The 25,758-nt window shown below is 43.9% G+C and overlaps 1 protein-coding gene across 2 annotated transcripts in view; it reads left to right on the forward strand.

Annotated features, from left to right (window-relative positions):
• Positions 1–200: 200 nt before the first annotated feature.
• The window catches only part of ctif (CBP80/20-dependent translation initiation factor), a 216,500-nt gene continuing 190,942 nt past the window's right edge, over positions 201–25,758 (forward strand). For both annotated transcript variants that reach the window (XM_084324355.1, XM_084324356.1), the window contains exon 1: positions 201–339. The gene's annotated coding sequence lies outside the window, so the exon portion shown is untranslated. The remainder of the gene's footprint in view (positions 340–25,758) is intronic.

Genomic DNA, 25,758 nt, shown 5'->3' on the forward strand with positions numbered 1-25,758 from the left:
CTTAACAATTGTGTGTATTGAGCCGTACTGTGTATTTAATTTTGTACCCATTCTGCAATGTTATTAATACATTTTTCAATCAATCAAAAGAACTCCACCTCCCACAATGCTCCTCTGGTGATCTGAGCAGCGCACGTGTCAGTCTTGCCAGCAAACCGGACCGTACGTCACATTCCTGCATTCCCTGATTCCCCTGCTGGCCGCTCCGCCCGGGTGTCTGGTAATCTCCTCTCCTCTTCAACCCCTTCCTTTCCCCCCGAGAAACACACCCATGACACGGCGGATTTGACAGAAGGGGGTGATCCCGGATTCACCAACAGTCCGAATCGTAAGATTTGGGTGAGTTATTATTTGTCTGTCTCATCATCATCACCCCGAGCTGGTGTAGTAAAGCTGCTCGCCGGTTCGAGCCCCCCTCCCCGCTGTAACTAGATCCACATACAATGCGCTGCTGGATCCTGCAGAAGTGGTGCTGTTGTTGTCGATGTGCCAAAAAATACGACTTCTCTGGCAGCTAGCGGACAAAACCCTGTTCGGCAAGTTATTGTTGTACAGCGTTCGGACTAAGTGAAGTTATTTACAGTATCGTGTTGTTGTTGTGAGCGCTCAGCCCGGAGCTAACGTTAGCCAGCAGCTCAGTTGAGCAGCACAGCTCGCATCACCTTTGTTACCAGCAGCAGGGCGTGGAGGCAGCCAGGCCCCCTGCCCTCTCTGTTGACAGTCATAACTGTGTAATAACTCCGACATTACTAGCCTTTTGACTCCATAAACCCATTTGATATAAGATAGATAGATGGAATCCCAACTAGCATGGGCGTGGTTATACAGCCAGTGTGAAAAAGTTACAGTTTTGCTTCTCTTTCTCTGGTCTGCATCTGCATCCCCTTAACAATTGTATGTATTGAACTGTACTGTACCCATTCTGCTGTTAATAAAGTTTTCAATCAATCAATCAATTGCATCAGTTCTGCTAGTTTTGCTGAGTGGTGCTACTAGCAAGCCACGATACAGTAGCTGTTTGATTGATTGATTGAACATTTTATTAACAGAATGGGTACAACAATACAGTACGGCTCAATACACACAATTGTTAAGGGCATGCAGACCAGAGAAAGACTTTCGTCTCGTTTACATCAGGGTCCCCCATTTTCAATTCATCATACATCATACATACACAGATCTGTGACCAAAGCTGCCTTCTGTGTTGACAGTAATAACTGTGTACTCCCTCCGACATTACTAGCCCTTTGACTCCATAAACCCATTTGATATAGACAGAATCCCACATGGTTATAAGCCAGTGTGAAAAAGTTACAGCTTTGCATCAGTTCTGCTAGCAAGCCACGATACAGTAGCTGTCTGTTACTTACAGTAGCACACATTACTTACTCTGTTTTGCCTACAAAAACAGAGATAGCTTATCACCGCAACTTGCGATCAAGAGGCACTAAACTAAGCCTTTATTGTGTTGTCTGTTATGAAAGATAGCGTTAGCGTGGTGGATGGATCACAGCTGTTATTAGCGAAGAAGATCTCTAATCATATCTGGTATTAGTCATCATGTGGCAACACAGATTACGATGGGGAGTGTGCAGACAGAGTCATAATAATCTCACCCGTTGTTGTCAGTGTACCTATACAATCATTGTTTACATGCCAATTAATGGCAGTGGATACGGACCAGCTAGTCTACATGTTGGCCAGAAAGACTTCTCCCGGAGTAGTCTAGCTGACCCGTATCCACGTCCTAATTTGTGCTACGCTATAGGCTAGTTTACAGCTGGACAGATGTCTAATGAACACACGGAGGTCAATTGGTATCTTATCTTCTTGACTGAGAAGGTGGTAAGGGCATTTACCATAATGTTGGCGTGCCCCTTTAACTCGGTAGCTAAAGCCTGCCGTACAGGAGCAGTTTCTGGGGCCTAGTGCTGTTGCCGCTCGGCCTCAGTGGAACTGCTCCAGGGTAAAGTCAAGTCAAGTCAAGAGTTTTATTTGTCACGGCGTACAAGTATACAATGAAATGCGGGTGGTCTTGCCCGCAACGATGTGCAATACAGTAGTAACAACATATAATAGAATCCAATAAAACAACATTGTGCAATAAACAGTAACATAGTAGGGCCTATCGGTATTTGTACATAAGTTACTATAGGAGCATGCCGGGGATACCTGCTGCTCCAACCGGTTAGATCAGAGTGACTCCTCCTGTCAAGTGAAATGGGAAGGAGTGTCTACCTGTCAGTACAAGTCAGTCGTCACCAACGAACGGGTTCATAGTGGAGATGAGAAGGATGGTTTAGGGCCAGACGGAGGCAAGGTTTCTCCCACTTTGATGCAGGGCTGTGACTAACAACTCTTTTGATAATCGACTCATCTGTTGATTATTACTTCGATGAATCGGATACAAATATATATTTTCCCCCCTCCTCTTGAACAATGCTCTCTCTGTCAAACAACTTGCAAATGAATAGTTATAAAACAGAACGTAAACGTATGCTATACATCAAGAGTGCAAAAGATACAGGTTTTTATAAAGAGCACATAGCAGGTCTTTTTTGCATTTGTTCTCAAAACAAAAACCTGTTTTTTAAGTCTTGAGTTTGAAAGGAGCTGAACGATTTAAATAATAATAAAGAAACATAATAACACAAACTAAGTGTTGACAAGCTTTGCTATGATACATCAAATGGCTTCAACAACAGGTCATGGAGGTCATAACACAGACCCAACTAATAATCGATTATAAAAATAGTTGCCAACTCGCCAACGAGTTGATTAGGTGTTGCCCTACTTTGATATTGATTTGACCTGGGCAATTGAACATGAATGCTTTCCCAGTGGGTTAGCATGAAGCTGCATAAATTAAATTGACCACCAATCAGTTTCCCCCAAGCGCTCACACATTGACAAATAAACGCTTTGCATGTGAGCACTGCCACTGTACGACACATTACGAGTCTGACAAGGTGATCACTAACTAACCCCTCCTAGCAGGTGCACAGTATACTGGTGCCTCACATTGAGGCGTATGCCGGCTGATTAGCCTACTACTGCGTGGTACGTCTGTTTCTGCCAGTTTCTCGTACTCTGCCCTGCTGTTGTTGTCATGGGGAAGAACAGATCCGTAGGCACCCGTCATCTACACAGCATGTCTGCTTGGATTCATCATGTATAACGTGTGTTGGCAATGACATCTGACATCAACATAGTGAAATTAAGCGTGTCATCCTCTTATCAGATTTGAGCTTTCCCTATACTGGCCCCAATATATCCAACATGATAGAACTATGTTGCTTGATATGCAGTACCGGTCCAGGACGCTAGTATTATTGACTAATTTGGTACAGTGTGGTAGGGCTGCCCCCTCATAGTCGGTTAGGCTAATCGCTCGCTTAGTCCAAGATTGTCAACTATTTCTATTTCTTGAAAAATGCACATCTGTGGTAAGCTCTAGATTTAAAGAGCTTCTCTTGCATTACTGCATGTGGGCAACTCTTAATTTGACAGATTTATTACTTGAATCAACTTGCTAATTTATTAGTCTACACAAAGTACTAGACAATTAGTAGACTAGGAATGTCTTTAGTTGAGGACAATCCTACAGTGTGGATAGACAGAATCAGATCCCTAGACAACCCATGACCACCTATGGCTAGTTGTTGACTTATGTAGGCCATACTGTGCTGAGCTCCACAGGTCGTACAAGGGTACAATTATGACCCATATATACAACATCATCCGCATTGAGTAAAAACAATGGCAGATAAAGTGCCAATAGTGGATCATAGGCCTCTGCCTCCAGTATGAATCCTGTATCTAGTTCAGCCTCTTCAGTCTTCAGCCCTAACCCTTTCACTACCACACTACCAAACGGTTAACCCTTTCACTGCGACAATACAGAAGGTTAACCCTCTCACTGCCATACGACAAAGGGTTAACCCTTTCACTACCACACTACAGGCGGTTAACCGTCTGTAGTGTGGTAGTGAAAGGTTAACCTTCTGTAGTGTGGTAGTGAAAGGGTTAACATGCCTTGTTTGCACAGAATGACAATGTAGTGAATCTATGTAGACATGCATTAATCGGTTGACACAGCTGTAATCACTCAATGCCTGAGGTGGGGAGAGTCTGTTCACGTACCTGAGGTGGGGAGAGTCTGTTCAGGTACCTGAGGTGGGGAGAGTCTGTTCACGTACCTGAGGTGGGGAGAGTCGGTTCATGTACCTGAGGTGGGGAGAGTCTGTTCACGTACCTGAGGTGGGGAGAGTCTGTTCACGTACCTGAGGTGGGGAGAGTCTGTTCACGTACCTGAGGTGGGGAGAGTCGGTTCAGGTACCTGAGGTGGGGAGAGTCTGTTCAGGTACCTGAGGTGGGGAGAGTCTGTTCAGGTACCTGAGGTGGGGAGAGTCTGTTCAGGTACCTGAGGTGGGGAGAGTCTGTTCAGGGGCCTGAGGTGGGGAGAGTCTGTTCAGGGGCCTGAGGTGGGGAGAGTCTGTTCACGTACCTGAGGTGGGGAGAGTCTGTTCAGGTACCTGAGGTGGGGAGAGTCGGTTCACGTATCTGAGGTGGGGAGAGTCTGTTCACGGGCCTGAGGTGGGGAGAGTCTGTTCACGGGCCTGAGGTGGGGAGAGTCTGTTCAGGGGCCTGAGGTGGGGAGAGTCGGTTCAGGGGCCTGAGGTGGGGAGAGTCTGTTCATGTACCTGAGGTGGGGAGAGTCTGTTCATGTACCTGAGGTGGGGAGAGTCTGTTCACGTACCTGAGGTGGGGAGAGTCGGTTCACGTACCTGAGGTGGGGAGAGTCTGTTCAGGTACCTGAGGTGGGGAGAGTCTGTTCACGTACCTGAGGTGGGGAGAGTCGGTTCACGTACCTGAGGTGGGGAGAGTCGGTTCAGGTACCTGAGGTGGGGAGAGTCGGTTCACGTACCTGAGGTGGGGAGAGTCGGTTCAGGTACCTGAGGTGGGGAGAGTCGGTTCACGTACCTGAGGTGGGGAGAGTCGGTTCGCCTATTGCTTAATAACAGCGGAGCAGTGCTGCCGTTGCTTCCGCGTTTTCCCTGATTGGCTGCGACACGCCCCGCGGCAGGCGCGGCAACCACAGAGCGGAGCGGCAGAGCTTGCGGCATTATGTAACCGCCCTAATCCGCCATGATTTTCATTCGAAGCTCAGCTCACCTGGCAGCGCAGCGGTCCTGCGGTCCTGCGGTCCGTTGTTGACGAGTTCGAATCCCATAATTTTTTTTTTTTAACGTGTATTCTTTCGCCGGTTAAGGTTAGGCATGGTTAAGGTTAAGGTTAGGCATTGTTTCGGAGTTGGTTAAGGTTAGAACGGTTAAGTTTAGGCGCTGTTAAGGAGCTGGTTAAGGTTAGCGTTTGTCTTAGAGACAGCCTATTTCCGCACTGCCGCTCTCTCGCGCTGCCGCGGTCACATGGTCAAATTGTCACATTCTTGCACTCCTCCGCTGTTAGAAAGCAACACGCAGTCGGTTCACGTACCTGAGGTGGGGAGAGTCGGTTCAGGTACCTGAGGTGGGGAGAGTCGGTTCATGTACCTGAGGTGGGGAGAGTCTGTTCAGGTACCTGAGGTGGGGAGAGTCGGTTCACGTACCTGAGGTGGAGAGAGTCTGTTCACGTACCTGAGGTGGGGAGAGTCGGTTCACGTACCTGAGGTGGGGAGAGTCGGTTCAGGTACCTGAGGTGGGGAGAGTCTGTTCACGTACCTGAGGTGGGGAGAGTCGGTTCACGTACCTGAGGTGGGGAGAGTCGGTTCACGTACCTGAGGTGGGGAGAGTCGGTTCACGGGCCTGAGGTGGGGAGAGTCGGTTCATGGAGAACAGCAGAGGAGCTGAGCCACAGCGGCGAACCACCCTGAAGCTGCTGCGCTCGTCTTTCTTGCAAAAATCTTTTCTACTTTTTGCGATACTGACCGGCATTCCTCCTTATTTTCTCTCCCATCGATTTCCTGAAATCGCAATGCAAATAGAACCAATCAGGGACTGATTCCTACCGCTGTTCTGCTGGTCTAGGCGGCTAGAAGTCCAGGCTCCGTTTGCGGTGGCAGATGAGCCTGGCCCCCAGGCTAGGGAGAGTGGACGGCCGGCAATCAGAAATCATCACTGACGGCATTGAACTGGCATTGAATTGGACGCTGTCGCTGTGGCAACAATGAACCAGGCGATAAAATGCTTTTAGCTGAATTTCCTTCCTTTTGTAACAACTACTAGCAGCAAATATGCTTAAGTTTAAAACATTTATTGAGTGGTTTGTTAGGTATTTATTTGTATTGCTGGCCGCTAGGGGTGTGACGAAATATCGCGCCATGACATTTTGCGATATAAAAACTAGTGGTGGGGGAAATATCGATACAGTATACAGTATCGCGATACTTTGCATGGCGATACTGTATCGATACAAGGACGCCAAGTATCGATATTTTATTATGCAAATATTTTTTAATTCTTTTTGTTCTTTTTCTTTTGTATAATGAAGCAGTTGCATTGTTCATTTCAATACCTGTAATAGTACAGTAGTCCACACACACACACACACACACACACACACACACACACACACACACACACACACACACACACACACACACACACACACACACACGCACACACACACACACACACATTCAGTTAAGTTGTAATATGACTAAATTTACAAACAGTTCAGTTTGTCAGGTACATGCAACACAGATTACAGTGTTGACATCTGTCTGCTTGAGAAAATCCCATTTGCTGCAATAAGAATGATTGAACAGACTGAAAACTTTATTTTATTAGACAAAACATGTTGACAAAGTTTTACATTGCAGTTGAAAAAAGGTAATAAATCGCAATATTAATATCGCAATACTCAGCATATCGCAATATATTTTGAACCGCAATACTATCATATCGTGACTTAAGTATCGTGATAATATCGTATCGTGAGGCCTCTGGCGATTCCCACCCCTAATAAAAACTTGGTGACGCGTGTCGTCGAGAGACGAAACACCTCACCGTTTCACGACGGAGGTGCAGGAACACAGAGGGTGCTGATCTGGCGGGTCGGGGGAGAAAAGAGAGGAGCACAGACATCACCTAGTAAACACTATATGCCAAGTAAACACTATATGCCAAGTAAACACTATATGCCCAAGTAAACACTATAGGATGCCCACAACGAAGGGATTTATAGATGAGTGTTTCTTCATTCTAGTGACAGTTTTAAATGTTGGAAGAATTCAGATGCAGTGTCAGCGAACCGTAACGTTGTCTTAGCGCTACAGTTTTCTTAGGTGATGGTATGTTGCAGAGAGTATCGGTTTATGTTACTTTCAGTTTTACTATAGGATCCTGAAGAGTATCGGGTTAAGTTACCTTTAGTTTTATGTGATATATCAGATTAAGTTACTTTTAATTGTTTAAAAAAAATATTACAGGTCACAGTACTATTCTTCCTGTGATGCATGTGATTCGGGAATGTAAACAAACACTTTGACAAACTTAAGTTTGGACTTTTTTATTTAAATTGTTTAACTTATTACAGAGAGTTAAGTACCGAAAAAAAAAAAGGTACTGTTGGATACCGATACCGAATTCCAGGAACTGGTACTGGTATTGGTTCAAATGTGAACGGTACCCAACCCTACTTGTTACACATCCTGGGTGCCACAGAGGCCAGAGGGCGCTTGCTTGCCGTGGCTTTTTCAACTCGAAACACACAGGTTCAGGACCGGTAAGCCTCTTTTTGACCGTACTGCAAAACAATTGAAATGTCATACCGCTGAAAGGCATGCGGTCACTGCAATGTTTATGAGACGCGGCGTGGCGACTGTGGTGGAGGAGGGAGAGCGACAGCTGTGGCTGTTATGGATGGAGTGGCAGCAGTAGTAGTAGCAGGCCATCCAGAACTGGGACCGCCTCCTTACAGGTTGGCGGTGCAGAAAGACAGGCTCCTCGTTATGCAGCATATTGTGTGGATCCATGATTGAGTGAGTGGGGGGGGGGGGGGGGGACGACAGTGGAATGAATGAGGAGGGAGAGAGAGGGGGAGAGAGAGAGTGAAAACATGCCTGTGGAAGATAGGAGCCGGTGTTTAAAAGCGGCTCTGAGAATGTAAGGCCTATAGCTTAGTGTTGGAGACAAAGCTTACCTGGGCCTCCCTCTCTGTTGAAAGGCCAGGCCATTGTGTGGCATTATGTCACTCTTTTGTCGTGGTCAGGTCTCTCTATAGCCCCACGTATTGTTAGCAAAGTTGCTTATTATTGTCGTCAGCTCGTATTTCCTGGGCCCTGTTTCAGCATGGTCTTAGCATACCCCCCCCCCTCGCCCCTGAAGGGCTGTTCTAGTCCGCCCATCTCTGTCAGACAGGGCTTGAAATGTAGGGGATCCTGGGGATGATGATGGAAAACTATACAAAACGGACCCGGGAACAGTATTAGGACGGTATATAGGTAAAAGAAAAAGGCGGCTGAATTCAAGTTTGGCTTTGGGTAGATAATTATATATTACCAATACCAACACATAGAAATAGAAGCATGTTAGATGCTTGTTAGACATGTTAGTTAATGGAGAAACATTTAATATCTCAATAATCCTTATGTAATGATTCCCAAACAGATGGTTTATGTCTATACCATTCAGTAAGACCTATGGATCAGATGTCTACTTGGTATCGGTCGATACTGGAAGTTTAGGATTCGGAATAGGTATCGGCAGTGAAATAGTGGATTTTGGGACAGTTCTTCTTCTTCAGTTCGGTAAAAATACAACTGTATTTTTTTTATTGTTGCGAGATGGTTGTGTAAAATGTTTTATTGTAAACTAGGGATGGGCACGAGTACTGTTTTTCCAGAATTGTTTAGGGAAACCGATTTTTAGAACGCAATGCATCTTAAAGCTCTGCAGACAATACACCGCAATATAGCTGATGCTTAATGTATATTGTCAGTCAAAACAGAGTCAGTTACCATTTGTAATAATTACATTACCTCCACTCTACATTACCTCTGCAACAGGTCTCTCCGCTCATGGAACGGCATGTCTGTATACTAGTTGCAAAGTGGGCGGCATGACACAAACCGCTGTTTTTATCTTTTAGATAACGCTAAGCTAGCTTTCAACGCAACAAAGCTTTCACTGTACTACTATCCACGCTCCACAGCTGACCAGTGTCGTCTTCCTGCAACAACTCACGTCTCGCGGGATTTCAGAGCGAGATTTCAGTTTCAGTGGCACAGACTTACTGTAGCACTTTTGGTGAACAATAAAGCAAGCACCCTCAAACACCACTGGAGTTCAGTTGAAATGGCGAGTAACGGATTACTCACGCCGCGCATCCCTATTGTAAACCCTGCAGCCGCCAGCCAGGGGGGGTCATTATCACTACCAGTGGTAGCGCTCAACCAGAGCAGGCTAGAGCAGTGTTGTGTTGTGACCTCTACTGCCCCGCTCCCTGGTTGACTGATCCCTATGAGGCCTCACAATTCCCACCTATGCTCCATGCATGCGCTAGAGCTTCTGAGCTGCATAGCACCATAGCCACGTTTGTATGGTAGCACTGTGTGTGTGTGTACGTGTGTGTGTGTGTGTGTGTGTGTGTGTGTGTGTGTGTGTGTGTGTGTGTGTGTGTGTGTGTGTGTGTGTGTGTGTGTGTGTGTGTGTGTGTGTGTGTGTGTGTGTGTGTGTGTGTGTGTGTGTGTGTGTGTGTGTGTGTGTGTGTGTGTGTGTGTGTGTGTGTGTGTGTGTGTGTGTGTGTGTGTGTGAACCTAGAAAGAGAATACTAGTTGGATTGTAGGCCTGTGTATGACCCTACTCTCTCCCATCACGTCACTTCAGGGGAGCAACAATGGACTATTGTCATTTAATTTACATGCACGCACGCACACACACACACACACACACACACACACACACACACACACACACACACACACACACACACACACACACACACACACACACACACACACACACAGAGTATCAGGGGGAGAGCCCATGTGACCCCATAAGCTCCCCAACTAATTGTCCCAGTCTCTTCTTCTGGTCTGTTCTGGACTAGATTCAGGTCACATCCTCTCTCTTTCACACTCTTGTTTACATTGCACTATGGTGTTAGACAGAGGGGGGGGGGGGGGGGGGGGTGGGGGGTGCGGCAGGGAAGGAGAGCAGAATCTGTACTTGAAGTATGATTGTGGTTGTAGAGGTAAAAGCAATAATGACAACTCCACGCAAATATCACATCGTTTATACTAGCGATTTGTTTAATCTAATAAACTATGATGACTGCTTCCAATTTCTCTGTGCTACATGCTATTTGTATGCGGCTTTCAGTATGCAATCTGCTGGTATGAATATACTGTATGAGAAAGAGAAAGAGATACTCCAAGGACCAACATTTGGAGTGTGGATTGGATGGTTAGGGTTAGACAGAGATACAAAACGACAACAGCCCACTGAAGGAAGCATCATTTGTGTGTTTTTTGGCAAACCTCTAGATATAGATATAGAAAAAGTGGATATCCAATCATTTAATTTGAATCAAACATTGTTATAGTCATTTCTAGTGTGCCTCCCCCCAGGTCTCTGTAGTTTGCCTTGTGCTGTAGTTTCAGCTGAACTACCACTCCAAATGACATCTTCTCACAACTATGACAGACGCTGGTCCGTCGAAACCAATGCCGTCGAGCCTAATTTAATCTATATGGAATCAAATAGAAAGTGAATCAAAATCAAATTGGATCGCAACCTTATCAAAATCAAATTGGATTGCAACCTTATCAACCGAGACCTAATCGAATTGGGTAATCAGCCCTGATATAATACCCTCCTGGCTGCTCAGTATCCAGCCCACTACACAGATTCCACTTTTGCTGCAGTTTTACAGTTCTGTTCAGTTTGACTTTATTAGTCATAATAATGTAGGTTAACGCAGGGTTAACGGTGCAATGAAATGTATTTGACAAGAGAACCAGGTAAACTCAGCAGTAAGAGCGCTAGTCGTATAAAGATAAGAAGACAAAGAAAATTGCTTAAGTAAACGTACCATGAAGTAATAAGTAAAATATAAAGTATGATGCATGCTTATATCATGAAAAGGGATTTTTGTGTGTAAAGTGACAGGTGTATACATTGGTAGATTACACAAATGGAATGGAAGAAAGGAATGAACTAGGGCTGCAACGATTAGTCGACATAATCGACGATGTCGATTATAAAAAAATCGTTGACGAGGAATTGTTGCGTCAATTAGTCATTAAAAAAATTATAATTTCTTTTTTTTTTCTTTTTTTTTACTACCTATCTTTGTGAAAGTGGCTTCTCAGCTCTGGTCCAGCCAGCTGAAGACTTCTTAGCTTAACATAACAGACCGACAGTAAGTTTGGGGGAACTAATGGGATAACTGGGGATGTTGTTTGGTCCTGACAAGAGTCTCAAAGCAACTCTGAGGTCATGCTCAATGTCCAATCTGTTCCTCTGCTCTGTCTTCAGCTGGACCAGAGCTGAGAAGCCACTTTCACAAAGATAGATAGTGCAATTTTATTTTTTTTATATATATATATAATTGTTTTTCGATTAGTCGACTAATCGAAAAGATAATCGACAGATTAGTCGACTACCAAAATAGTCAGTTGCAGCCCTAGAATGAACTATGAGAGAATGGAGTGAGATAATCAACTATAGCACTATATACACAATAGAGGATTTGTGTGAAACAGTAAAGTGAGGAGTGTATATTTATTATATACAGCAGAATTGGACATTGGTGTGTACTGTGTAGCAGTCCAGGGTCAATAGCAGCAGTCGTGGTCTGATAGTATATTTATGTTCAAATTGTAAACATTGCAGGTTTATGAGTTGAGAAGCTGGTCTTTGAGGCTGCTGGTGCGTGCGGCCCTGCTCCTGGTGACAAGGGGAACAGTCTGCCTGCTGGGTGTCTTTGAGGCTGCTGGTGCGTGCGGCCCTGCTCCTGGTAACAAGGGGAACAGTCTGCCTGCTGGGTGGCTATGTGGTCCTTGATGATGCTGGGTGCCTTCCACATGCACCGCTGATGAAAGATCTCCTGAATGATGCTGATATCCTGAATGATGACAGATGTCCTGAATGATGACAGATATCCTGAATGGCCCGGGAGTCTGTTGCCAGTGATGTGCCCCCTACTAGAAGTGGAACGTTATACTGTTTTGTCCCTTTTTCATCCTGCTAAATGTGTGTCCTGGACCGACTACAGCACCCTCTGTAGGAGGTTACACCTGTGACCGGAATTCATAAGCCTATCAGGATGATGGATGTCCTGACGAATAACATTACAAAACTCAGCCATGGGACAGATTAATCTTCTCTCTCTGTAGAGGCCGGGGGGCGACCTGTTTGACGCCATCGATTACGGAAATACCTCGATTTGCATAATGTGCGTCGGCAAGTCGCAGTGATGACGTTCAGTCTGTGGCTGTTATTGCGGTGCTTCACTCAGAGCAGCGAGTGATTGAGAGGAGGAACCTTGTGCCCAGCTTTCACCCCTGCATGGATTCAGCTTGATGAGATATTGGCCAAAAGTTTAGGATCTTCTATTGCATTAAGCCTATATAGAAATAACTGAGCGATTTGAAGGTTTAGTGACGAGTCAGTGTCTCTCTCCCCCCCTCTGTCTCTCTCCCCCCTCTCTCTCCCCCTCTGTCTCTCCCCCCCTCTCTCTCCCCCTCCCGCTCCTGTGCCTGTCGGCTGCTGTGTCTCTCCATGCTCTTGTTGCGTTGCTAACACCATTAGCTTGTTAGCTAACTATGTAACAGCTAACTATGAGAACATCATATGACGACTACTGAATTTGTTTCTAAGAAGGGACCGACATCTAAGAAGGGAGATCCCCCCTTGAACGGCTCTTCTAAGGGTTCTCCCCTCCACATTGCCTGTGGTGCTATTTTCCTATTGCTAGGTTTTCAGTGAGTTTTTCCTTACCTTCGCGTCTGGGAGTGTTGCATTCATTTATTTATTTTACATTTTATTTTGGATTTCATGGTGTTTTTGTTTTGTTCTTGATTTATTGTGATGTTTCTTCTTGACTTAAAAAAGACGTGTCCGGCCCATGGGGACATTAACGTGTGTTGTCGGGCCTTACAAATACATTTGATTTGATTCTTCTCGACCAAAGGCTGCCTTTCTGTCATCTTCTACAAGTTACCAAATACGTTTAAAAAAATAAGTGGAGAAAGTGCCGTTGCTCCCTCCTCCCTCTCGACGAGATGAAACTACTGTTTGGGCTTGGAGGAAAGGGGGATGGAGTGCACCGCTGGGAAGGAAGGGTGTGCTGCATTTATAACACAAGACAAAATCAGAGGCATGTGGCACAATAATTGATTTAACTCGATTATCTTGTTTTCATGATCGTGGGAAGCAAAATAGAATTGAAACTGGATTATAAGCCCAGCCCTACTTCTAGCCACATGGTGTCTCAATAGTTTGAGCATGGACCACACAAACGAGTCAAGTTCTTTTATATATTGAAATACAACTTGGGTTAAGTGTGTGCTAAGTGTGTCCTAACCTGCTCTCTTCTCCTGTATCCTGTCAGTCAAACTACTTTCCCAAGGCTGCCTCCTCCATTCAGTAAAATGCTCAGACCAGGGCCCTGTTTCTTGTACCTGGTTCAACTAAGTCGATCAAGATGTCATTATCCAGCTTCAGTTAACCCGATGTTTGAAGCCGGGATTTTCCTGTTCCTCGAAGGTGGATTCAGTCTCGTTAACTCAAGCCAGACTTGCGACCCAGGCTAAATGCGCGCGGCCGCTTCAGTTGAAAAGCCAGCACGTATCGATAGCAGAGAATCTGATTCTCTAGCGGCATTGATTGATTAATTGATTTAGAACTTTATTAACATATTGCAGTACGGCTCAATCGCCTCGCCGACAAGTTAAATGCGTTATCTATAGGCTAATTTCAAGTCCCTCATTACCTCAATCAATCAGATTATATTTCTTTAAACTTGCCTGCTGGATTGAATAATCAAATGAGATCTTGCTAGCGAAAATAATTAGTAAAACTGTTATACAGAATAACGATACGGCTCCCTTACCCATTGATTGATGTATGGTCGATCTTTTACTTATCTTCTCTGTGGTCTAACGGGTTGTTCTTTTGACTTTCACGCAGACGACCGGGGTTCGAGACCCAGTCATCTCCTTCTTTTTGCAATATAGGAATAATTCAATTTGGTGCACGTTGAGAGCTATATAAAGAATGACATCCTCAATGCATGTAGATTTATAATATTTTAACTTAAAACTATGCTACCTTTGCGTATAATCATTAATATTATATTCCAAAAATTTATATTGGAAAGACGGGGTTTCAAACCCCGGTCGCCGGGTTGCCAGGATTGAGCACTACCGCTGAGCCACTGTGCCAGATGGGATAAATTCATTGTTTATACATTAATGAACGAGAGACCCGTGTTTAGAATATTCTTTGTTTTGAATGAAGTTTTATCTCTTTATCCTCATTCATTAATGTGACGTCAACGGCTCATTCAATTTCTCAAATCCGTCAAACAGCGCATCTCATCAGACATCTTAATCCCAGTTACAATTAAAATAACCACATAATGTGTACATCGCACGAGCGAGCGCCACGGTATATATAACGTGCATTATTTAGGACAAAGTGAATTTAGTATCAGCATTTTGGGTCTATTTTACATTTCAAAAGCCCCCTCTGGAAGAATGGAGCACAAAAACGTAATTCAGAATGGTATAATGCAGATCGTAGACTGTGGGAATAATTTCAGGAAACGGGCTGTCACTTCTTTGCGGGGGCGTGGCGATGGTTCAGGCTAACTTGAACTTAAACTCTGCTTTCGACCAGGCTCAAACTTTTGGATCTGTTGTCATGGTGATTTGGAAAATCCAGGTACGGGGAACCGGAAAGTCCGGCTAACTCAGTTATCCAGTTAAAGTTATCCGGCTAACTCAGTTATCCAGGTACGAGGAACGGGGCCCAGTAGACCCTATAGGCAGAGAGAGTGAGGCTTCTGAATGATCCCTGTCCGCAGCATTACGGGTCTGGGTTGCGGTGTCACGTGACCCCCCTTCACGTCGGTGCTAGAGCGTGTCATTTCCTGTCTCTGCTTCCCTGCTCGACTCCATCTAGGCCTGCCGCGATAAGCAATAAATCGATTAATTGCCGCGATAATTAAAATTAATGCAATGATTTTGACGGGCGCGATTAATTGCTATTTGCGCGTTTGTTTTAATGAGGCGGAACCAGTGCCCCTTGTCAGTCACTGTCCGTGTTGGGAGGCGGGCCGCTGGCTTTACTACAGAGCAGAGAGCACAGCACAGGAGCTCCGTGGGGCAACACCACATAGCTTAACTACATTTCTCAATAGTGTTGCTCCTTTTAACCAAGTAGCGTTATTTGTAGTGTAACGTTAGCGTTTTAACGTTAGTAGCTAACGTTAAAACTAACTTAAAGTTAGTTGTTCACCAACAATCTCAACATTTGTTTTATCATTAGCTCATGTCGATCTACTAGTAGCATCAGCAAGCTAACATTAGCTGGCCCCAGTCCACTAGCAGCATGTCGATCTACCAGCAGCATCAGCAAGCTAACGTTAGCTGGCCCCAGCCCATTAGCAGCATGTCGAAGTAGTAGTAGCATCAGCAAGCTAACGTTAGCTGGCCCCAGTCCACCAGCAGCATCAGCAAGCTAGGATAATAACAACAATACTTCCGGTCCGGTCGGTGGGCTTCAAAATAAAAGTCTAAAACACCGGAAAAGACGGAGCGGTGGGCTTCAAAATAAAAGTTTTGGGAAATAAATTTCTCAAAAAAAAATTCTCTAACCGGTCGCAATAATATCGCTTATCGCGATATTTTCGGGGGCAATTAATCGCCCAGCAAAATTTGTTATCGTGGCAGGCCTAACTCCATCCATCATCTGACTCCTCCTCCCTGATAGCCGCTCTGCGTGGCCCTGGACACACTGATCTGAGATCTCCAATGAGATTCTCTCTCTCCACATCGCTGACTCCTTGCAGAAACTTTAGGGCAATCTGATCATCAATCAGTGCTCCTCCTCTGTGACATTGTCACGGGTAGGTCTGCTCTACGGAAATACCAGAGAGGTAGTGTAGTGTCTGTGCTTGATCCTTGTCAACTGGTTTGATCAAATAGTACTTCTCAGTTGTACCTGAACACTTTTGAACCTGTGGACATTTAACCCTTTCACTACCACTCTAACAAATGGTTCACCCTTTCACTGTGACAATACAGAAGGTTAACCCTTTCACTGCCACACGACAACGGGTTAACCCTTCCACAACCACACTACAGAAGGTTAACCGTCTGTAGTGTGGTAGTGAAAGGGTTAATGTAGGTTTAGCATAGGTCTAACCATGTCTATTGAGGTCACAATTTGATTCAATGTTGGATCATTTATGTGTTAAAATATAGCAGTGCTCTAATTATAGATTAGGTATATTATATATATACTACACAGCTTGGTTTGGCTCAGAAAAATACAAATTTTTATTTCAAAGTTGTAAACGATGAAAATGAGCCTTAAACATTATGCTAATAGCAGTGGCCATACCATACCACCAGTGGAACTTGGAGACAAAAAGGAAAGACTTTATAGGGAAGGAAAAGAGAATCGTCATACAGTTTTAACATTTTCTACTATTGAAAGGTAGACTACGTGTGTTTGAATTTACGATTCTGTATTGAGATGGTTACACCTCTAGCAACCAGGTGGCACCATAGTAACATTCACCAGTACGCCATGGTCTTTAACCACTAGATTTAAATAGCGTTCGCACAGAGGGCGACAGTGGCTCAGGAGGTAGAGCAGTCGTTCCCGGTTCGATTCCCGCTCCTCCCGGGCAGCATGTCGATGTGTCCTTGAGCAAGACACTTAACCCCTAATTGCTCCTGATGAGCAGGTTGGCACCTTGCATGGTTGCCTCCGCCGTCGGTGTGTGAATGTGTGCAGTGTTTCCCACAGGATTTTCAGAGACTATGGGGGGTGAACCTCTGACCCTCTAGGGCATAACAAAAAATATTGTTTGTTTCCGGTTGCCGACCGACCCTGCCGATTTAGGTGCGACCCAATATATTTTATGAGTTTAAAAAAAAAAAGTATAAAAAAAGAAGAAAAAGCTGATTTTTTTTTTTTAAAGAATACAGTTTCATAGAAATCTTAGTCAAACCTTTAGTATTATGGATATTAAACATGCTGGCAGAGTACATGCATCCATGTTATTGTGAACATTTTAATTAAATAAAGAAATTCCCTATCCATAGTCGCCGTGGGAAAGAATAAAAAAAGAAATAAAATAAAATAAATTCCCTACCTACCCATGCCTTAACTGACAACCAACAGGAAACAAACAATTTTTTTTTTTATGCCTAGGGGGGTCCGGGGGCATGGCCCCCCGGAACTTTATTTTTTGTGTACATTTTAAAGTTAAATGCATCAATCTGGTGCACTTTGAGAGCAAAATAAAGAGGCTAGATCTATGATGAACTTTGTGCTCAAAACACAAAATCTACTAGAGCAGTGCTTCCCAATCCTCTCCTCGAAGCACCCCAGCCGTTCAATGTATTTGTTAAATTCCACCACCAGCACACCAGATTCAACTTAACTAGCCCTTTATTAGTTGAATCAGATGTGCTGGTGGTTGAATTTAACAAATGCATGGAACGGCTGGGGTGCTTCGAGGAGAGGTTTGGGAACCACTGGACTAGAGCATACATTTGAGCCATCAAAGAAATGAAGCAAAAGTGGTTACCTGTGTTGAACTGGTTTATTTTTTTTGAAAATAAAGAAATATAGTGGATTACTATTACGACTACTACCATTGCCAATACTACTGATACATCCCTATTGGAAAACTTTAAAAAAAAATTGTAAAAATAAAATAAAAAGATTTATTTTTAAATTACATTTCTTTTTTGGTTCATTATACAACTGTGGCGGGACTGCGGGCCGCCACAGTCTAGGTAATTAATGGGAAACCCTGGTGTGAGTGAATGGGTAAAATGTGAGTAACAAATTGTAAAGCGCTTTGGATAAAAGCGCTATATAAAAAAGCGCTATATAAAAAAGCAGCCATTTACCATTTACCAAGGTCCTTGAAGTGCTTAAAGTTCTTAAAGTCAAGCCCTGGAATTCCTTGAAAACAGCCCATTTCTTTAACAAGGTGCTTAAAAAGACCTTGAAATTCAAATCAACCATTCGCATTGAAAGTTTTGTTCATCCATGACAAAAAGATTCTGAATCAAGAAATATATATTTTTTTATTTAAAGTGTAACTAATTGTCAGAAATTGGTTTTAAGCCATACATATTGGATCAGATTTATTTTCTATAAAAACAGCATTTAAAAGTGAATTGTATCCTTTTAAATGCCATTTTAAAATGATAAATGGTGCTTGGAAAAGTACTTGAAAGTCCTTGAATTCCATTTTGGAATGTCTGTGGGAACCCTGTTTAAATTGGCCCTTCAACATGATTGCCTTCATTTGTAGAAGAAACACAGTTTTACAGTTTTATCAAATAGTCTAAGAATCAACAAAAGGCTGATTCATTGACTAGATCCACTGACTATTGGCCTATTAGTTGAGTAGGAATTTCTTTAGTTCTTGGGACAGGCCTACTTTGTCTTGCATGCCCAGGAGCATGCAGATCAGAGCATATCAGTGAATCTGACCACATAACAGCCTTATCTTCTGCCAACATCATTCAATTTGCCCTCCAATTAGGCCAGATGTCTACTGATCCTTTAAAGAGAATGGCTGGTGTTTTTCTTGCACTAGGCTACATATTGCATGACCAGGGTCCTGGGTGAAAGTCAGCTCATCTATAATTGATGCATCCTTCTTGTGCAGTGTGGACGATTACCAAATCAGACAGTGACATGGATTAGCAGCGGTTCTCAAACTACGGGTTGCGACCCAAAGTGGGGTCGTGGTAGGTGGCGCATTGGCAAAAAATAAAATAAAAATCAATGTTATTATTATTTTATTTTTTTTATGTTCTGGCAACACATTTTGGCTAAATATGCCTCGTTTTATAAATGTGTATTGATAACATAGTGCTGTAATACAATGATCTAATAAATATGCATGATGCTTTTATTTTGATATTCCTTAATTCCACGCTGAAATTACGCGATACATTAAGTCGCCAAAAAAAATCCTAAATAAAATGGGGTCATGGTATAAAAAAGTTTTGAGAACCCCTGGATTAGAGGAAGACTACCATTTGCATTTATGTTGTATGATGTGTTCTTTATCATTGATGGTGCATGGCGTAGCCTAGCAGTGGGCTCTGCCTCATGAACAAAGAAGCAATGTCCCGTCCAGTTAGTACCACGCTGTGCCTGTCGGTCCGTTTAGCTGGCCAGCTAGCGGCTGGTGTACTAGAGCTGGCTGTCAGTGCTGGTCCATCTCTGTTGTATTATAGTTAAGATCAGTGCAGTCAGGAGTAAGATGGACATGGATTTAGATTAGATTAGATTAGATTCAAAATCATTGTCGTCATACAGCACAAGTACAGTACAACAAAAATAAGTTTTGTAACCGTAGAGTGCAAATGTAACCGTAAAGTGCAATAGTAATATACAATGTACACTACTAGACAGTATAAGCCCTCTGCTGTGTTATCTATAGCTCACAGATATTTACACCCCTCATTATCATCGTTTAGACGGTTTAATTATCTTGCGTTTGACTCTACGGGTTTCCCTGGAAGCTTAGCTCACAACGGCGCCGGGTTTTATGCAGCGACGGGAGGGGGGGGGGGGGGGGGGGGGGTGCTTGAGCACAAATCACCAGCTCCCGCTTTGCTTAATTGGCGGGGAAAACGCACCCCGTAGCTCTGCTCGTACCAGCGTCAAGTTTACATTTACATTTACATTTAGTCATTTAGCTGACGCTTTTATCCAAAGCGACTTACAAGTTCTGTACGACAAGCCATCAGGAAGAGCACAACTCTATCAGCTGAGTAACAATGTTCATCAAAGTGTTGAGTGCTACAGTGTAGGTTAGTTTATTAGGACAAGTGCATGACAGTATGGTTAGTAATAGTTAGGGTTAGATTTTTTTTTTTTTTTAATTCAGATAATGGTTGAAGAAGTGCGTCTTTAGTCGACGGCGAAAGATTGGACGTGTTTCGGCTGTCCTAACTGGGGTGGGTAGTTCATTCCACCATTGTGGGGCAAGGACTGAGAATAGGCGACTTCTCTTTGATGACCCTCCCGGAAGTTGAGCACGGAAGTGGAATATTGTGGTGTTTACTGGAGGGAACGTGTTGAACTGCCAGCTCTGCTATACTCTATCAAACTGTACTGGTCTCGTAGTAGTGGAGCCGGTCGCGGACAAGGCGTGGTGGGCAGCTCTTTGTTGGAACAGCTGGATGAAAAGAGGGAGGGAGGAGAGGAGGAGAGGAGGAAGGAAGAGGGGGCTGGCAGGGTGGAGGAGGAGGAGGAGGGATGAGGGGAGGGACTGGAAGATGTAGTTTGAGAAGAGGAGCGAGGAGGGGCAGACGGAGAGGAAGTGAGAGAGAGGAAGGGAGTAATGGATGCGTCTTGTTCTACTTAACCACGTGGCTACAGCCAAAGACACACACACAATCTGCATGGAATTTCACAGCACACTGGCCGCTGCAATAAAACACTAAAACAGACGGGAGGCGACTTATTATGTTCCTTTTTCCCCCTCTTCCTCCGTTTCTCCTTGCAACATGTCCTCCTCTCTTCCCTCCTTCTCTCTCTTGCCCTCCACTGGCTCCCTCTGTCTATCCTTTCATTTGTCTTAATATACTGCAGCCCTGGCCTCTGCTCTCTCTCTCTTTTTTAGGTTTATCTTTTTTTATTGGAAGAATTTGTACATATTTATACATTTCAGTTATCCAAATTATACAACTTCCATTTCTTTCCCCATTCCTATCCCCTAATCCCACCCCATCCCACCCAGTGAGGGCGACGACAAACATACATGTAAAATAAAAAATAAAAATAAAAAATTTAAATAATTAAACATAAATACAGATGTGACAGACAAAGCTACGCAAAAAGAAATGAAGTAAAATTAAAAGAAAACAAAAGAAAAAAAATATATATATAAATAGGAAAGACCGTAATAATAATATATAATATAAGTAATACTCTCCATTTTAGTAGCGTAATTTCCAGATGGTAAAACAAATAAAATGGAAAGTAAATTGAACACCCTTAGCAGACCACCACAATGCCATCTCCCCAGCCATACGTGGGCTAGCAGTGTCAGGAAGGTAGGGAGGGGGAGGAGGGGGGTCATGGGGTCCCAAGTTTGGAAGAAATCATATGGATTTTGAAATGAGATAGGAAGGGCTGCCATGATTTGTGGAAGGTATCTGTGTGGCCTTGTGTTGTAAATCTGATTTTCTCTATATGTATAAGAGACATGACATCCCTCATCCAGTGTAAGTGTGAGGGGGGAGTGGCTGCCTTCCAGTTGAATAGGATGAGGCGTCTGGCAATGAGTGAGGCAAAGGCCATGGCATTGGATTGCCCAATAGATATTGCAGCGCTCTCCGGTGTCAGACCAAATAATGCAATAAGAGGGCAAGATTTAAAAATGGAAGTCCAGAAAGGGGCCAGTGCTGGACAATGCCAAAACATATGAATAAGTGAGCCAGGGGCTTGGTGGCACCGGTCTCATGTGGGATCCATGTCAGGATGTATCTTCGCAAGTCTAGTCTTTGACCAATATAGACGGTGGAGGAGCAGAGTGTAATTATTACAAATGGTAACTGACTGTTTTGACTGACAATACGCATAAATATGCTCTCTCTCTCTTTCTCTCTGTCTGTCTCTCACTCTCCTCTCTCTCTGTCTGTCTGTCTCTCTGTCTGTCTGTCTCTCTCTCTTTCTCTTTTTCTCTCTCTCCCTGTCTCTCTCACTCTCACTATCTCTCACTATCTGTCTATCTCTCTCTCTCGCTCTCTCGCTCTCTCTCTCTCTCTCTCTCTCTCTCTCTCTCTCTCTCTCTCTCTCTCTCTCTCTCTCTCAATTTCAATTCAATTCAATTCAATTCAAATGGGCTTTATTGACATGGGAAACATACGTTTACATTGCCAAAGCCAAACAAAACAAAACAATCAAACATAAAGCAAAATAAATCAGTACATTACAGACGGAATTTCTTGTACAGTCTTTATGGTGGTTGCATTCCGCTGGATGTCCTTTTCTTGTCACAGCAGCTCACAAATCTTGCTGCTGTGTTTGCACATTCTTGTATTTCTCCCAGTAGGTATGGGAGTTTTGAGTTATTGTCCATGTTTTCAAAGTCTCTTTGGGTGTTTGCAATTTGTGGGAAGTATATGTCTCTGATGTCTTGGTATAGGGGGCAGGTTGTTAAGAAGTGGAGCTCGGTTTCCACCTCTTCTTGTGTGCAGTGGGTGCATAGTCTGTCTTCTCTTGGGAGCCAGGTCTGCCTATGGCGGCCTTTCTCAATGGCTAGGCTGTGCTCGCTGAGTCTGTACCTAGTCAAGGATCTTCTTAGTTTTGGGTCAGTCACGGTGCTCAGGTATTCTGCCACTGTGTACGCTCTGTTTAGGGCCAAATAGCATTTCAATTTGCTCTCTCTCGCTCTCTCTCTCTCTCTCTCTCTCTCTCTCTCTCTCTCTCTCTCTCTCTCTCTCTCTCTCTCTCTCTCTGCTGGGGCAGAACTATTTTGGGGGAATATTGTGATTATTTTGACTGATATAGCAGTTGTGGTATGATTCACGATATTGGGAGGGAATAATCATTTTTGTGTCATTATTCTCATTTTCACTGAGGAAAACGTTAAAATTATCATGGTGTGTTTTGCATGGATCTGAACCAAAGAAAGATGTCTGGAGAATATGATTTGTAGGCCGGGCAGGACATCTCTACAGCACCACAATACTTAATTTAGAATTTATGTTATTTTGACGCATTTCACCTTCAACTCATATCGCGCCTCCTTGTGATTTGGACATTGCACCACCAGGCTATTTTGTGATTTCTATAAAATGTTCCATTAATAGTTCAGCCCTAACATATGGTATAGCCTACATTAAATGGCAATTTTGCTAATTAAATGAAAAAAAACGTATAATAACCGTAATACCATTAGGGCTGGGTATCGTTTGAAATATTTCAATACCAGTGCCAATACCGATACCAAAACTATACTTTTTTCTATACTTTTTACCTGGCTTTGCCGAGTTATGTGCGTCACGTCGTGTGCTTGTGTGAGCCAACCTGGAGGCTTTGTTACATTTTGGATTGTGGTGGAACAGAAGAAATGTTATATCTCGGAACAAACATGCTTATTGGCTCACTGACACTGCTTAGGTATCGACATTCGGTATCAAATGATCACATTTTGATACCACAGCATTTATTTATACTCGATACAGTATTGAAGCAGTTTGATCAATACAACAAAAGTATCAAATTCCGATATTTCCTATAACCGCACCATCAAAATCTATTCAACATTGCATCCCTATTCTCTCTCTCTCCGCCTGGCTAGGAGGGAGATCTGGACTCCTGCCCTCCCCGTCCCTGTGTGTTCATTCATAAACGCCCGCTTCTCTTTGTCTCCTATTAGTTGCCGTTAGGGGTGGTGTGGACATTTCTCGATCCTAAGATGCATCGCGATGCGGACGTGGACAATTCTGCATCGATGCAGTGACAGAACATAATCGATTATTAAAATAAGATAAAAAATAAAAAATACTCTTACTAGCTTTTATGTTCTTTTACAATGTAGCGCTTTGGGATTTGCTCCACAACTATAAAGCGCCGTACAAATCAAATATATTATTATTATTATTATTATTGTATTATTAAAGTTAGTGCTCTGGTCATGCATCCACTCAACTCATAGAAGATAGTGATACAGCATCAGGCTATTCTAAAAGTATCGATACTAATAAAATGGAGTATTGGGTATCGAGATGCCTTTCTAGTATCTGTATCATGCAACACTAGTAAAGACATTTATTTTGACATTCTGATTTAAGAACTTTCTGAATAAAAGTAAATGTATCTGACTGCTGAAAAAGTTCTGAAAAAGTAGCCATGTGCATTGTGCAGTAATTTAAGATTATAAAATTGAGGATGTAATATATTATTGAGCTGCATCGAGATGTATCGTCAAATCTAATCGAATCGAGGACAGCGGAATCGTAATCGAATCGTGAGGACGGTGAGGCCGGTGAAGATTCACAGCTCTAGTTGCCGTGTCTCTCGTACAGATCCGCGTTGTAACCGGTCTACCGTTAGCGTTACATAAGCTCCTCTCAGTATTCGCCCTGGAGCCACTGGCTTGTGTTTACTCCCCGTCATAAAGCACACGCACACAGACGCACGCACGCATGCACGCACGCACGCCCACACACACTCACACACACGCACACGCACACACACGCATCTACTGCAGCAGGCTTGGTCTGTGAGACGACTGTTGCTTTCTCAGAACACCAGAAGCACATTTTATTTGATTAAACCTCAAACCCAACTAGGAGATGGAATGTAGCAGGCCGCTGTTTTGAGGTGGGAGCAGTGCAGTCAGAGAGGCTTGGGTTGGGCTGCTGCAGCTTCCTTGCTGCATAGCTCCCTCTGGGTGCAGGGAGAGAGAAGAAAACCCGCCAATTACAGCCTTTGCCTGGAACCACACATTATCTCTCACCCCTTCCGCTTTCTGTACTAGTTAACAACACACTTTTATCACCTTGTGTCTGTTTGCTTTGATTATTTGACTACCTTGTAGGCAAACTGCGGAGGGCTTATTATTGCCCCAGTTTTCAAACAACAGAGTCGGGTCTGTGATGAAAACAACCTTGCGACAGAAGGTTGGCTTTTTTATATTAGAAACTAAACCTATTTTCCTATGCTTAGCAGAAGGAGGGACATTGAAGCTATTTTTCTGTTTTGGGTTATGGAGACATAGGGCGGGATCCACTAAGAATGGATTGCACGGTGGGAATTGCACCCTTAACTGCGCAGGGTTTGCGCGCGGTACCTGCTCCGTCTTTGCAAGCTATCCACTAAGGACATTGCGCGGATGAGATGCCAGCGCAGACACGCCCCCCATTATGTGTGGAGTTTTCCCCCGATCTGCTCCAGCGCAGCTGGCTCGAAGCACTGAGATAGGCAGAGAGAGAGAGATAAACGTATATAAACGCCTTTTCAAATGACTCGGCCCCTTTCAAAGTGGAGCATGGTGCGGTTTGCTGTTGGTGTGTGAACGCAATCGAACTTTATATATAGTACCTAATCTAGGACGCGCAGGGTTTTTGGAAGTGAGTGTGAATGAGAGAGTGCGCGACCATGTGTGTGTGTGCCAGTGAGCGACTGAGAGAGAGAGTGTGTGTGTGCGAGCGAGCATGAGAGAGAGTGTGTGCGAGCGTGTGTGTGTGCGAGTGTGCATGAGAGAGAGAGAGTGTGTGCGAGCGTGTGTGTGTGTGTGTGCGAGCGTGCATGAGAGAGAGTGTGTGTGTGTGTGAGCGGGATTTTCCCGAAATTATCTGTCCAATAGAATGAACGACTCGGCGACTGCATGTCCTTTGTTTACAAATTAGGTTTGCTCAAAAAAGGGCAGTGTGTGAACGCAAACCAAAATCAAACAATGTATCATTCTCACATTTGGTCCACCAGAAAGTCCGGACTACACGGTGACAGCCATAACGTTTAGGGATTTGCGCTTATTTGCCACCATGTCTGTGAAGATGGTATGTGCGCAGCGTAGCAATAACTGCTC

This window comes from Notolepis coatsorum (genome assembly GCF_963971535.1).
Source record: "Notolepis coatsorum genome assembly, chromosome: 11".
NCBI classification, from domain to species: domain Eukaryota; kingdom Metazoa; phylum Chordata; class Actinopteri; order Aulopiformes; family Paralepididae; genus Notolepis; species Notolepis coatsorum.